The sequence below is a fragment of the Phalacrocorax aristotelis genome, chromosome 1, assembly GCF_949628215.1.
Source record: "Phalacrocorax aristotelis chromosome 1, bGulAri2.1, whole genome shotgun sequence".
NCBI classification, from domain to species: Eukaryota; Metazoa; Chordata; class Aves; order Suliformes; family Phalacrocoracidae; genus Phalacrocorax; species Phalacrocorax aristotelis.
This window is the reverse complement of record NC_134276.1, coordinates 75211061-75225892: the sequence shown is the minus strand read 5'-3', so window position 1 is coordinate 75225892 and position 14832 is coordinate 75211061. Positions and strand designations below refer to the sequence as shown.

General features: G+C 45.3%; 1 protein-coding gene across 5 annotated transcripts in view; it reads right to left on the bottom strand.

Moving 5' to 3' along the window:
- JADE3 (jade family PHD finger 3) overlaps positions 1 to 9423 on the bottom strand; it is a 70606-nt gene extending 61183 nt beyond the window's left edge. For 2 of the 5 annotated variants that reach the window (XM_075094019.1, XM_075094056.1), the window contains exon 1: positions 9102 to 9423. The gene's annotated coding sequence lies outside the window, so the exon portion shown is untranslated. Of the gene's footprint in view, positions 1 to 8404; positions 8503 to 8900; positions 9031 to 9101 lie in introns of those variants that run through there. The other 3 variants (XM_075094066.1, XM_075094029.1, XM_075094048.1) reach the window with 3 other exon arrangements.
- Between the last annotated feature and the right edge of the window lie 5409 nt (positions 9424 to 14832).

Below are 14832 nucleotides of genomic sequence, written 5' to 3'. Positions count from 1 at the left end.
GGGGGGGGGGGAGGGTGGAGAAAAGAAAAAAAAAAAAAAAAGAGGAAAGAAAAAGAAGACAGCTTGCTTTAAGATGTTTGCTCCCCAAGAGTTTTACATCACCACTGCTTACCTGAAGCATAAAAGCTTCTATAATCCTGTCAGTCCTGGAAAGCTCAACAGAGAAATTAAACACAGGAGTTGAGCTTTTTCTCCTTTGAGAACTGCCATCATGCAGTTAAACACACAATTCTGACTGATTAAAGCTCTCATGAAGAGGTAGAGGTGCTACAGAGTACCCTCACTTGGCATTAAAACCTCTTAAAGATAGACCTAAAGATGCTTCATTAAGGCCAAATAAGTCTGGTACAGGAGAGAAGCAGGCTCAACTTCCACAGTCCTCATGCAAGGGCTGACAGTAAAGCCCTTTCTTCAGAAGTAAATGTGTATGACCAATCTGATCACAATAATGTAGTTACAGCAGTGCAACACCTTCAAATTTTTAGAAAAGCAGGTTTATTTGCTAGAATGACCTTAATATAGATTCCCTAAATGATTTCACGCAGGAAATTAGAAAAGCATTTTGAAAAAAAAAATTATCATAGGGCAGAAAATGGTTAGAAAATTATTTGAGAACAATTATATCCTGTTACTTTTAGGTGTTTTAAAAGTTACTCCACCAAACCAATGCTTTGCCACTGTCTTGTTTTTCCAGTGGTTCCTCTTGATACATAAAAGTAAGTTTGCTTTTGAAACATACTTATTATCTGTACAAAACATGCATCAGCAGTTGTATTTACACTAAGTCAAACACACAGATTCCACTTGCTTAACCCAAGTACAACTTACACATGTACAGGCATAAGAGCACGGAACTTTTTGTTAAATATGCAAGCAAAAATACTCATCACACCAATACAAGCATTCACTGAAGAAAAAAAAAGGTGTTATATCACAAATGCTTTATTTCCTATGAATATTAAAAAATACAACCTGGTTTTTCAGTAGATGATGCTTTTATATATACACATATGTATACCCACACAAATGTATTAGACAAAAAAAATAGCACCTCACGTAAAAACACTGATGAGGGAAAAGCCCCTCCTCATCAGACCTTGCAAACCTACACAAACCTTATTAAAAAAAAAATCCCAACAGGTCTATCAAAATATTTTCAGGCTGATTGCAAATAATCTTGAAGTCCATACTGTCTGGAGTCTGGGACCAGAGACAAATTTAATTTGACCTAGCTGGTTTATAGGGTCCTGAGAAGGCTGTGAGACACTTCCTAGAAACGCTTTTTTCTCCAATAAGGGAAAAGTTGGAAAGTCAAAGCAATGAGGAGAGGGGACAGGTAACGGGAGGCTACAAAGGCATCAAAGACATGGCTGGGAAAGGTAAGTAGGAACTATAAATCACATTCAAGCTGTCATGTGCGCTTGAGGTTTTTTTTTTCCTTTTCATTTTACTTCAGATGTTTTTTCCAACTCTCAACGCATTCATATCTCAGAAGTGGACCATTTGAAATGTGGAAGTCAAGCATGCAGAAGCAAACACGCAGAAAACAAATTTATTTCAATAATCTTAAAAAGATAATGAAATGGCACCTGCAAAAGCTGTTAGACTTCAGCAACCTAAATTCATGCATATTCCTGTTTGCTCTTACATATAGAGGCTTCTGAAAATCTACAAGTAAACAGAAAATGCCAAACAAAGGATCTAACACAGCACTGAAGGCAGATTAATCCACGTAATGGGAGTCACGGGGCTCTGACTGACACTGAGCTGATTGTCAGGAGTGAAAGCTTCCTAATAACTTACGTCCCACCTTCTGAAGTTTTATGGCATTTACAGAGGACGAAAAACAAAAACACACACGTCAGATCTAGCAAAGAACCATATACATTCAGTTTTAAGCAACAGAGGAAAGACAGAATGCACTAAGTACCGATACATACAGTCATTTTTAACCTCCTCCTCCTCCACTGAGCTCAGGCCAGAGTCTTTATATTTGACAACAGTTGTACCACAGCTATTTCTCCTCTGCATAGGCATGTAGATCCCGTTAGAACCAGTCAGATCTCTATCAAAACTCCAGCAACATACACAGATGTAACCTGCTAGCCACTAGCAAAATCTCATTCAGTTGCCACTGTAAGTAAACTCTTTGTACATTAGCTGTATAAAAATGTGTTTTTATCAAAAATATGCTTGCTCCTAATTTCAACATACATATACAACTGAAAAATACCTGAATAAAGAAAAACTTCAAAAATTTCAAAAAACGTCACTGGGAAACTACAGTATGAAATCTTTAAAAATACAACAACAAAAACCAAAACCAAACCAACTAAATTGATGGATACTAGTTGCAAAGAGCACACAAACCCACGATTTCTATTTATATAAAAATTTAGAATTATTTCATCCCACAGTCTTTTCTTTTTTGGTCCCCCAAAAGTGAAAAAACACTAACCAAAGAAATTGAAATTAATTCAGAAATTAATTTCTGTAACATAGACAAAATATTTTGCAAAAATGTTTTCCATAGAAGAAAACACCATTAGGCAGGAGCGAGTTTTACCTCCTATGTATGCCAACAGCCATTCCAATATTGTTGCTCATAAACAAGCACCTCGTATTAAGATCAACCTTTTAGTTCCTCCCTCACCCTTAGCGCATTCTGTTGCAAAGCTGCAAGTTCAAATTTGTCAGGCAAAATGCTTCACTTACTTCTTAAGATTGCTCATTTCATGCTACGCTGGAAATGATTATGTTGTTAACATAAGGAAGACTGCAACTTCATTATCAGGTTTAAGTATCTGCCTTTCGGTTGCTTAAATGACAGTCAATTTGATTTTTGTAAAAGAACACAACTGCTCTCAAATTAGGCTGAAGTTGAAGAGTTGCTAGAACTCCCCCAAACAAGGTTAACCCTATCAAAGCGTAGCAACGCTGACAACCAACCAGTAACCTTCCCCTTCCCCTTGTCAGACCAGCAGTCAGCAGTCTGCATTCTTGAAAAAAAGACAGAAATCTGTTTTCTGTGCTTGAAATGAGCATTTCTTCTCCTTCCTATCAAACAACAGTTAACAAGGTTTACATTGCACTGCGGAGCAATCACCTGTTATCACTATTTCAGCCAGTTACCTGCCGGGAAAAGAGCCTATTTGCATGAAAGCAGGAACAAGAGTGTGAGTTTGTTACTCCTTTTCCCTTGCAAGAACTAATAAAAGTGGGAGAGGTATTGCTCCTACCTCTCCTCCTGCTGAGGCTCCTCCTCACCGGATAATTGCTGAGCCTACCATTTTCTTGTGTGTCTCCGTAACTTGATTGCATACCGTGTATTTTACCTCAACGAGATTCTTGGGTGGGTTTTGGGGTTGGTTTTTTTCAGTAAAGCCAAAACTTGGTGGGACATGGCACTATTTCAACGATGAGTCCTCTACAGCCACTTTGATATCAAAGCCTGCAAATGAACACTGGAAGAATATTAAAGAAATACAAGCAGTTAAAAGCAGAATAATAAGGAGAATTAAAAACCGCAAGTAATCCCACTAGGGACATTTTTTTCCTCCCTTGTCAGGATGCACATTTCTCCTGTGCATTTTTGTATCCAGCGGTTCAAGATGTAAGATCATCTATGCAGCTGCAGAAAAAAATACTGCCATTTTATTCTGCTATACGTGATACATAAGTAATTTTAAATATTTGTGCATTAAAAATAATTTTCTCAATATCTTTATGCTTTTTAAAGGAAGCATTATTTTAAAATTATCTGGTCTGTTAAACCAATACCCGCATTTTTTAAGTGGTATGAATGAAAGCTCAGAGCTTAGTTATGATTTTCAAGTGCTGGTGAACACCCATGTTTTGGTATCAACCTAGCAGCATATCAACCTAACAACCAACGTATCTATAGCAGAAAACTTTTGTATAACATTTGTAGCAGATACGTCATTTATTTGCATATTTAAAGCATTTCAGTCATCTGGTATTACATGATAAACTATAGATCACAATTAAAAGCTACTTTGCACGCAGGCATGTCCCATACAGAAGTTTTCCTCCCACTAATTGATCATCTACCCAGCAGCATATTCTGAAACAAGAGCTACCTACCTCTAAATTTAAAACACAGCTCAGAAAACACTTCGTAATACAGTGGCGCAGAGCTAACTATTTGCAGTAAAGGCTCCTGGTCAGTTTTTTTGCTCTGCGCAGCCCGGTAAGCGGGGCACCACCCCTCCCTTCGGAGGATCCCAGGCACCCCAGCACCTACTCACCCACCGCACAGCACTAACCCTTGGAAGCTGTTGGACTTGCTGTGCATCAAACCACTTGCACAGGCACGAAACTGCTCTCCAGGATGTGAGCGAGAGCCTGAGCCTTTCACCAGCAAAGGCTAACACAGCCAGGAGCTTTTAGCAGATATGACAGAACCTCAGAAAACATTCAAGCAAGTTTTTAGAGTGGGCAGGGAAGGCAAAAGAAAAGGGGGGGGGGGGGGGGAAGCACTGGACAGTAGATTAGCCAAATAATACACAATTCCCTCAAGACCGTGTGACAAGCACATTCATTTTAGCAACCAGTCAGGCATGTGTATAAACCTGTTTTTTAACATCTCCCTACAGCTCTAATTAAAACACAAGGAGGCATTAACAACATGATATGTTATGTTCCGCATGCAATTCGGTAAGCAAGAAACACAGCTCTGTAATCTAATGCTGAAGCAGGTGTACTTTAAAGAAGGAAAGAACTCCAAAGTTTTTAAACAAAGTTTAACAAGCTAAGGCAAGCATCCCAGTATTCAGTCCAGGAGAAAGTTATAACAAATAGCATCAGCAGTCATAAGCTTATCCTCCCACCTTCTTCTGCTCCTCTAAACAGGGCAACTTAACAACTGCCAGCAGAGCCTCCGCAGCCGTTCCGGCAGCTCACGGTCTCTCCCATTTCTTCAAATTCAAGTAAAGCTCTACAAATGCAGGAGCTTTCACTAGGCCCAAAAATCACACATCCCAGACTGCTCTAATCCCCCTGTTCTTGGTATCCTAAACACTGAAATAATATCTTAAATGTTGGAAAAGTTCAGATGCCGTCTAGAGATGGGTGACTTAGAAGTAAATAAATATGAAAGCACAAACAGCCCAGGGAAACAGGGAGGTGGTCGGTAACTACACAGACGTGGAAAGGCAGAGCCAGCAACATGTGGGTCTGACATCTCTCCACAGAAGTCAACACCAAGGCTGTCACATTATACTTCTAAAACTTCTTTGCCAGATACCGTCTTATAGCTGAAATAAGTTCAAGTATCAATAAAAATACTACCTATAAACACACTGTTTAGGGGTTCTGAACACCAGATGTGCAGCTGTAGCTGTAAGACAGTATAAAGGAAAGTAATTTAAAAGTGACAATGTAATTGATCATTTAACATGGATAAATATAAAAGAAATCACCTCCCCCCCTCTTTTTGTTTTAATTAGCAGCATTAAGTTAAAATCAGCTGTGTGCTAAAATGCAGAATTTCATCTAGTTATCTCACTTTTCAGAGCTGCCATCCAGCCCTACAGATCTCTGGCATCTCCCACTCCCACCTGACCCAGCCTCCGCCAGCACAAAACCTGCCAGGGCCCTGACATAACATTTTGTACATCAGTTCTTCAAGAAGCAAATAGCATCTCTTGGCTTCCATTACATAAATATCCCCGATAAGAGCTATTATTAACTTGTTGGTTTCCATTTTAAGTAAAGTATGTCAAAATTGCATTTATGTCTCCAATTAAATGAAGCCTCAAGCGTTGTAAGCACTTCAAGTCTTCAGAAAAGAGAAATGCCACACGCTTTCAGAGAAGGGGCTCCCCTCTCCAGAAATTCATAAGCCCCTGAGTCCCCTTAGCTGTAGCTCCCGCAAAAAGCATGGGAGCGGGGAAGAGATTAAGCCAGCACAATCAAACAGCGAGTTTCAGCTAAGTCCATTTCTGTCTATATTGCAAGAAGTCACCAACCAAAAAGCAACACCACCACTGATCGAGACAAACAGGCAAGTTTTCAGTTGTAAAATGCACCCAGAGAATGATACCCACGCTTAACAAAATACTAACTTCTAAATTTCGGTTGAATACAACATTCTTTGTTATTAAACTGCCCTGTATTTTCTGAAGAGCAGGCGTAATGCTACACTAGCAAACCTGTTCAGGTAAGAGACCCCAAAAATACATACCAACTTCTAGAAAAGACTCCCAGGGACTAAAGGAGAAAGACACAACACAGAAACAGAGGTTCATATAAGGTTTTCATCCATGGATCATAAAAGGGGCGCTACAAAAATGGGTACACATTCCTACTCCAGATACATCCCAGTGTCGCCGAGCTAACCAAAAACGTACCGACACCATGCCGTGCTCCTTACCTCCGGGGCACAATGGTCAGAAATTAACTTCAAAGATTGAAATATGCTACCTAAAGAGACCACGGGAAACATCAGAAGGATATCAATTTTTAACTCAAACTCAGGGCAGCTTGTACAGGATTTAACTTCACTTCTCACCAGCAGGTCTTACAAATCCAGCTGTTTTCACCATGGCCTCGGACACCTGCTGTCGTCAGACCAGCCAAGAGTTCAGGTCACCAGTCAAGGCACCCCACAGGCCAGCTGCAGCAAGCTCTTTGGGATAAATGCTCGACCCCACTCAGCACATGGTAGCTACTTCAGCAACCGTACCCACACGTGCCTGTCTATGCGTAGGTATATGAAGCTGTACAGGGAAAAATAATAATCAATTGTAGCCACGCAGCCTTTGTAGATTCTCCTCCATAATCAAACCACCCAGCTCTGTGAAAACTGCGTGTGTTTAAAAAACCAAAACAAAAAGCCCACAACAATCTCAGGTATCCCAATAAATCCCAGACACAAACTTCCTGATTTTCTGCCACAGAGAGGAAATCCACAGAACCGCAGAGAAGGAAAAAGCTGGGTTTATTCCACCACTACACTGAGATCCCCTAGCCTAGGCTTTTACAGTCACAGCTGATTTTCATGATTTTAACGAGATCCCAAATGAACGTGCATCCTTGCCAATAAATGCCACTGCGTATGTTCCTGCATCAGCTCTCTACAGACCTTTGTGGGTCCCGGCTACACGTACGTAACACAGATAAACAAAAAAAACAAAAACAACCCCAAACCCCCAAAAAACCAAAAACCCACAGTGGCACTGACTGCCCCAGCTCAGGGGAGTTTTTCCCGCTCAGGGAGAGAAGGAGGCCTGTTCTGTAAAAGGAACCTAGAAAGAGGAAATATCAAATGAAGGACAGGTACTTGAAACAGCTCTCATGATTTTGATGATGTTTACTGCATACAAAGCCCAACTTTTGCAGAAGAGGGGTTTCTCCTGCTCCTCTTTGGCATTATAAACAGGGTACGTCACGTCTAGTCTGGAAAGAGGTCAGAAGTTCACTTAAAAAACAAAAAACCCACCACAAAACTTTGGATCCTAAAAGCACTAACTTGCTTTTAATTTGAAAAGGCACTTTCTTAACTAAAGGAACTTCAAATTGCATTTCCTCCCTTCAGTAAGGGCAGGCGGAGGTTTTCTGATGTCCTGCTAAGGAGCTCTGGGGCAGGCTTGACAGTTACGCTAACATGCCTTCATCCAGGTCGCCCTTTCCTCTCTAAACCCATCCGGCTCCGCATTTTCAGGTTAGCTCTAACCATCACTGAGCTACAGCCTGGTTTCGTAGAGATGAGCAGGTGTGCTCGAGATGCTCTACAGAGCAGCCCACAACAAGCACCAACGTGACGTAAAAAGTTGGCTGCAGATAAAACATTTCACGTGCACTAAGACAAAATATAGTTCTCTCAATCTTTCAGTTGTAGCGCAAAGGCTCTTCGACATTAACGGAGAGGCAGGATAGCCTTCAAGTTTCTAGAGTATTTTAATCACCGGATTTCTAATTGCAACTGGATGCCGTCTCCAGCATCACCTTCTCCTGAAAAAAAAATAGGCTTTACTTTAAAGTGCTAATTCAGCGATATTTTAATTAAAGTACATAGCCACTCATTAAGACAATTTGTGAACAATAGCTGAACTCTTCAAATAACTATGAAGGCTTTTCATAAGAGGACTGTAGTTCAAAAACAGCCTTTATTCTTCCCACTAAGGTGCATTTTAAGCCACCCTGCACCCAACTCTCCCATTAACCACCACAGAATTGCTCGCGAGCGCTACTTTCGCTACATCCCCCGGCCGCTGTCGCACCGGCCGTGCCTCCGCGGAGAGACGAGCGCGGCTAAAGCAGCCCCCGCGGGCGGGAGGTCGGTCCGGCCGGAGGAGCGGGGCCGGGCCCTTCCTCTCGGACGCCCCCGGAGCAGAGGGGGGACGGGGAGACACCCCCGCCCACTGCCCGGTACAAAACTTACCTCGGGGGCCGGGCCGGGCGGGCTGCGCTAGCGCTTCATTGTCAAACTCAGTTCTAGCAAGTTCCTCGACATATCGGCGGAGCGGTGCTCGGCAGCGGACAAGCGCCCGGCTGTCTGTCTGTCTGCTGGGCGGGCTGTCTGTCCGCCCGCCCGCCACGCCCAGCCGCGCTCCGCAGGGCCCCGCCGGCTCGGGGACCGGCGGGTCGCCGCCTCTCCGGGCTGCGGCGAACAAAAGGGCGCTTGGCCGGGGGCCGCTGCCGCCTCACGCCGCCGCCCCCCGCGGGCACGGCACGGCCAGCGCCGGAGCCGAGCGGCGGCCCGGCTCCGGCTGCGGCTCCGGTGCGGTGCGGCGGGGTGAGGCGAGGCGGGGGAACCGCCGCAACTTTTCCCTCCGGACGCGGCCGGGTCCGCAGCGCCCACGCCGGACGGACAAGCAGACGGCACGGCAGCCACCCCCGGCCCAGTTCCCCCCACGCCTTCCCGGCGCCCCACGTACCCGCAGGACCCGCCGCCTCCCCTCGCTCGCTGCCGCCGCCGCTTCCTCCTCCTCCCGCCCGGCCTTGGCGCCAAACGCCGCCGCCTCCCGCCCGCCGCAGGCCCGGCACCTCCCCCGCGCACAGGCCCGGCGCGGCGGCCCCGGCGGCCCGGCGCCCGCCCCCCGCCCCGCCTCCATGCGGGCAGCCCGGGCCGCGCTCACCTCCCGCCGCCGGCACGGCCCGGCCCGGCGCGCCGCCGCCTCCGCCTCCTCCTCCTCCTCCCTAGCTCGCCGGCGTGGGCGGCCGCGGCCGTCAGGGCTGGCGCTAGCGCTCCCGCCGCGGCGGCGGCTGCTGCTGCTGCTCCTGCTCCGGCTGCTGGAGGTGCCGTCCCGCGCCGGCGCGCATCGCCTCCACCCGCCCGCCCGGGCCTGTGGCCGGCGGCGGCTCCCGCCCTGCGTGCCGGCTGCTCAGCGCGCCCGCAGCCAGGCCCCGGCCCCGCGCCCGCCCCGCTCCTCCTCCGGCGGCGGCAGCCGCACAAGAGCCCTATTGTATTATTGACACCGCTGGGCTCCAGGCCCCGCCTCTTCCCCTTCCCTTCGCTCCCTGCCCGCGCCGCGCCGGGCCGGGCCTTCCTGCCCGCTGCGGCGGTAGCGCCGGCCCGTCCCGGCGAGCGGGCGGGAAGGGGCCGGAGGGGAGAGGAAGGCAGGCCTCAGCCCCGCGCCCCTCAGGGCCGAGGGCAGCCGGGTGGGAGGCCGGGGGTGGCTTCTACCGCCTCGGAGGTGCCCAGACGAGGTGGACAGCGAGCGGCAGCGCCCAGCCCACCGGCCCGAAGCCACCCGCCCGGTAGCCACTTGGGCTACCGAGACCCAACCTGGGGTTGGGCAGCGAGGGCAGAGGCGGCCGGAAGCCCCACTGCATCCCTCCTACCTTCCAGGGGTGCATTGCGCCCATCCCCGCCTGCTTCAGTACCAAATTGAGAACGTTTGGCCCAACTTGTGAGATGATGACCATAAAGCCTACCTTCAGGCAGCCTTTAGCCAGCTATCGGTGTTAAATCATTCGGCCCGTGACAGAGTTCCCCAGCAAAACATTTGATAGAAAGCACAGTAGGCAGCAGAGTTAGAATAAAGGAAATCGGCAAAAATTTATCAAGCATCCTCCATTACGAGGCCCCACACCCACACACATTACCCATAGTGCTGTTACAAAGTATCACTTGCATCAAACGCACTGCAAACCCCTTTTGCCTTCCTTACCAGAAGTACTGCTGCAAAGAGATTCATGTGCAGAACACTTCGGCTGCCACAGTCCCCTTCTCTGTGCACATAGCAACTGAGGGGTGGGGAGGCTACGGAAAGTCAGCAGAGAAGGAAATTGAACCTGGGGTCTCAAATCTGGGACTGGAACAGGCTGCCCAGAGAGGTGGAGGAGTCATCATCCCTGGAGGTGTTCAGAAAAGGTGTAGACATGGCACTTCAGGGCATGGTTTAGGAGACATGGTCATGGTAGTGCTGGGCTGACAGTTGGACTTGATGATCCTAGAGGTCTTTTCCAACCTTAATGATTCTATGATTCTGTCTGGGGTACAGCTCTTATCCCTAGGCCAGGCACAGAGGAGAAACAGCAAGAATATAATAACAAGGAGTACAAAGGAAAAGGAACGAAGAGGTGAGCAGTGAGCACAGCAGGGATAGTTTGGCATGCCTGAGCTGCACTTCTACAGTCTTTTCAGACAGCAGCCAAAAAGATGAGGTAAAATGGATGGTAAGAAAGGAGGGACTGTTTCAGGCCAAAGGTTCCACCTAGCTCAACAGCCTCCCACCTGCTCTACCAAGTCACACCCCCCTGCATCAGCTTCCCCTGGCCCAAGTTGGCATGCACAGTAAGATACTTCCCCTGAGTACTCTGCAAGCCTCCAACTACTTTTTACTCAGATTTCCCAGGCAGGATGTGGCACATCTGCTAGTAACCCTCAACAGATCACTTGTCCAAGTACTCGTCCAAGTCAGCTTTCACCAAATCCATGTAGGCTTCTGATACTAAATCACTGCTGGCAAGGACTTCCATGGATCTACTACCTGCTAAAAAAAACAAGAAAACACAAAAAAAAACCCAAAACACCCAACTCACAAAAACCAATCTTTTTTCTTTTGAATAGCTGGTTAATATTCCTGCATATAATATGAAGTGTAGCTTTCTACAAATGCAGTTAGACCGTAACGAAACAGTGATGCTGACACGTATGACTTCCTTCATGCACCAGCAATCACCTCATTTGCCTTCTGTTCATTAATATATACTTGCTAGGAAAAGACTCCGAGCAGCTTCAGAAAACCACAACATCAAGTAAAATACCAAGAACGATCCCCCCTCCCCACCACCACCACTTGTGGAATCCTCTGTATCAAACCAGATGGTCTAGGCAGCAGGGCAGGTAATAGTGATTTTTAAACAAAAGATTCTAAGTCCAAAATGAAGAGAAATCAGCGTGATAAAACCAAGTCCATGGGCCATAGAAAAAGACCTGTTTTCTAGTCATAAAAGGAATTTAAAATCCAATTGAGTTAAACTAAGCAGAAACCATTTTCAAGTATCAATATCTTAATTTGGCTTTTAAAACAATTTATATTTTTTGTGCGCCCATGAAACCTGCTTAGTAGAGTGTACATGTATAGTGTTTAAAGTATCTGTCATTCTGAAGGACAGTGAAGAACATCTATTCCCACCAGGGAAGGAAGCATTCCTGCCAGATTGATTTATACATGAACGACTTCATCAGGAACAGATGCAGCCCAACCCAGGAAAGGTGTTGCGCAGCCATCTTCATTTCCCATGCCTGGAATCACACACACCCCCCCCCTCGGCGCTGGCTTTTGCACGTCAGAAGACCACATCCAAACCTCTAGTTCTACAGTAAATCCACAGCTGTACACACTGGGCTCAGGGGCAAAAGATAGGCAACACAGAAAAATTAGTGGCAGAAAGTCCGCGGGGCTACTAATTTCAATAAATGGTATTATGTGCAAATAAATTTTTCATTATCTCATCCTGTGCAACTTCTAGCAAACTATTTACCATTTGATAAGAATTTACACAGAATCGCATTTACATTCGCTACACATTTCAATAGGAACACCGAGCATGATGAATAAATAGGAGGCAGATTGTACACTGTTGTTATTTTTGAAGACATACGCACCACAGTTTCCACAGTCTCTCAAGAAAGGATGAAATACAGATGCTTTACGCACCTAGAGAGTATAAGGAATTTACAAAGCCAGATGTTAACATGTTGATAAAATATAGGACAAACATGAAGTCTTCCCAAGAGAGGAATGCTCTGGAAACTAGAAGTACAAGAGATATGGCCAAGAGAAAATAATGTGTACATGTATACCATACTCAACTTGAACCAAGTCATTATTCAGCCATACAAAGGCTGCCCGTGGTATATTAGGGTATTAAGAAAGTTACACTGAAGTAATGTTTAACATCTGAGAAGTAGGGTCATGCAGAGTTTAACATGGACTGGAGCCACAAAAGAAGCATCTTTAATTGAAATACCTAGACGTATTTTCAGTGCATTTCAACAAAAGAGTATTTTTTCTACAAAATCTGCTATCTCTGATCAGATGCCAGAGAAGTAAGAGACATCAAACACGCCATAGTATCAGGGAAAAGCAGTGGGGCGAAGTCTGAATTGGAAAGGCCTGGAAAGTTAATTGAAGCCCCTTACCTCCAAGTCCTTGCAGCATTCCCAGCCTGCACGTAGCAGCCTCCATGGGCAGCAATTCTAGTTGATTCTGGTAAGAAAAGAAATACACATACCAAAGCCTGGTATACCACCCTTCTTTGAAATGCGTAGGTACTACGTAAAACTCTGCATAAGACTTCTCTGCATAAGACTTCTTTGGTAGATCAGATACCATTGATGAAACCTTGATACAACGTCCTTGAAACCAGAGCAAGCATTGGCAGCTACTGGCGAGACACAGAAAAGCTGAACTCTCTTATTTTTTTTTTTCCACAATAAGCAAAATTGTTGAAGTGTTACCATAAAGCACAAACACCCACCTGCAAATGAGAGCGCTAATTATCACTGTGGAGTAACTTTCATTCTTCTGTGGAAAAAAATGCAAAGCAGAATCTCATCTAAGGATGGCTAGCTGTCTTCAAACCCTCTTGTGACTGAAAACGTTTCTGATACTCGCCATTAGAAATAGAAGCAAAGAGCCCTCAGAGCTTCAAAAGATTACCTTTACCTCTAACACTGAATCCAAAGCTTTAGCACCTGTTGGGGCAGCTATCAAAAGATGCCCTCAGGTCATAGCACAGCCCTTCCATTTAATCTCCAGAACCCTTTAAAACAAAGCCCCTGAAGTGGTTTTCAAGGAGGGACTTCAGAAACAGGGGGAAGATCTCCCTTCGTAAAAAGATCAGCACATTCAGACAAAAAAAAAAAAGTACTTCCACAATGATGAAGCGTTTACTCTCTTTAGAGCAAGATGTGCCAGCTTCACTTCCCAGGATCTGACACGTTCAAAGTTTTGTGCTTGGGGAGATCTTTGATTTATCTTTCCCCTTACAAGACAGTAAAACAGAATGGAGAGGATTGCCAGCAGCTTTCAAACCCTATCAGCATTATGTCTATGTACCTTAAACACATGCAAGTAAGTACCTAACAAAAAAGAATCAAAGAATACATCTTATGCTTGTATTAGTGAGGAAACAAATTGCGTGTCTTGCCTAAAAGAGTTGGAAAGTTACCTGCCCCTACTGTGCCGTATGTGCAGTTTGGGGAAATCTCCCTGCAGCAGTCAGCATCCACGTAAGGAGGAGGAAGTAGGGCTGCTGCTCCCTTCAGTGCTCAGAAATCACAAGTCAACGGTCACTCCACCCTTCCCCAGCCCCCCAAAGGCTTGTTGGTGTTTTTTTTTTTTTTTTTGAGACACACGAGTTTAATGGCTCAAAACAAAAGAAAAAAAAAACCCACCCAAACTTTTAAAGTTTTCTTCACTATGACCTAAAAATTAAAGTGGAGATTCTCACATGACTATAAACTGGGACTTTACCCGTGATAAAATGAAGTTGGAAAGGCACAGAAACATACCACTGTCATCTAGGTACCGAGTCCTTTGAGCTCCTAGTACTGCAGAGGTGCCTAGCCTTAAATTTAGCCTCGTCATTTGAGTAGAATATGTAACAGCACGTTGCTTTTAGCCTTTGCAGTTTGGGAACATCAGACAAATACTCATGTAAATACTGCTGAAGAGCCTCTTAACCTCACCATAGTTTCCTATCTATCAACGTTACCTGATGCTTTTAAGGACAAATTTTCTATAGCGGATTTAACAAAAGGATGCGAGGGAAATCCACGTGTATTTAGAAGATCTCACCAGGCCCTTGGCAACACTGGCAATTTCAAAGCCTTGTGCAACTGGAGAGAGGCTGACTCCTACTTGACAGATGCTGGTCACATTGCTTAATACATTCTGGGAAGGTACCCAGATAATCTAGCCATGAAATTGTACATAGCTGGGGATTACCACTAGGTGTATAAAAAAATAAAGGAATGAGCGGTTGCACATTTTTCTTTGTGTATTCAGAAAACTTCAGAGCTTTTTTAAAAGCTTCTCTCACTTCCCCCTCCTTTTCTTCTCTCTTACTCAGAACCAGTGATGACTACATGTGCATCAGGAAGACTGCATGACCACAAACATTACCCGCAACAGTCTTATGGCAATCAGGCATTCTGAAGAGATGAAAGCAGTAGAAAGCATTCTTCCGTCAAACTGGCCACCAAGATGTTAATGTCTGGCCTGTTAACACACCATGACTCAATCGTTCAGCGAAGCCTCCTGTACATCCTGCTTTTACCAGGTTTGCCACTTGTGAAGTTTTCCCATACGTAGATGGTTGTGTTGAGAGACAGAGCCCAGACTAGATGGCTTT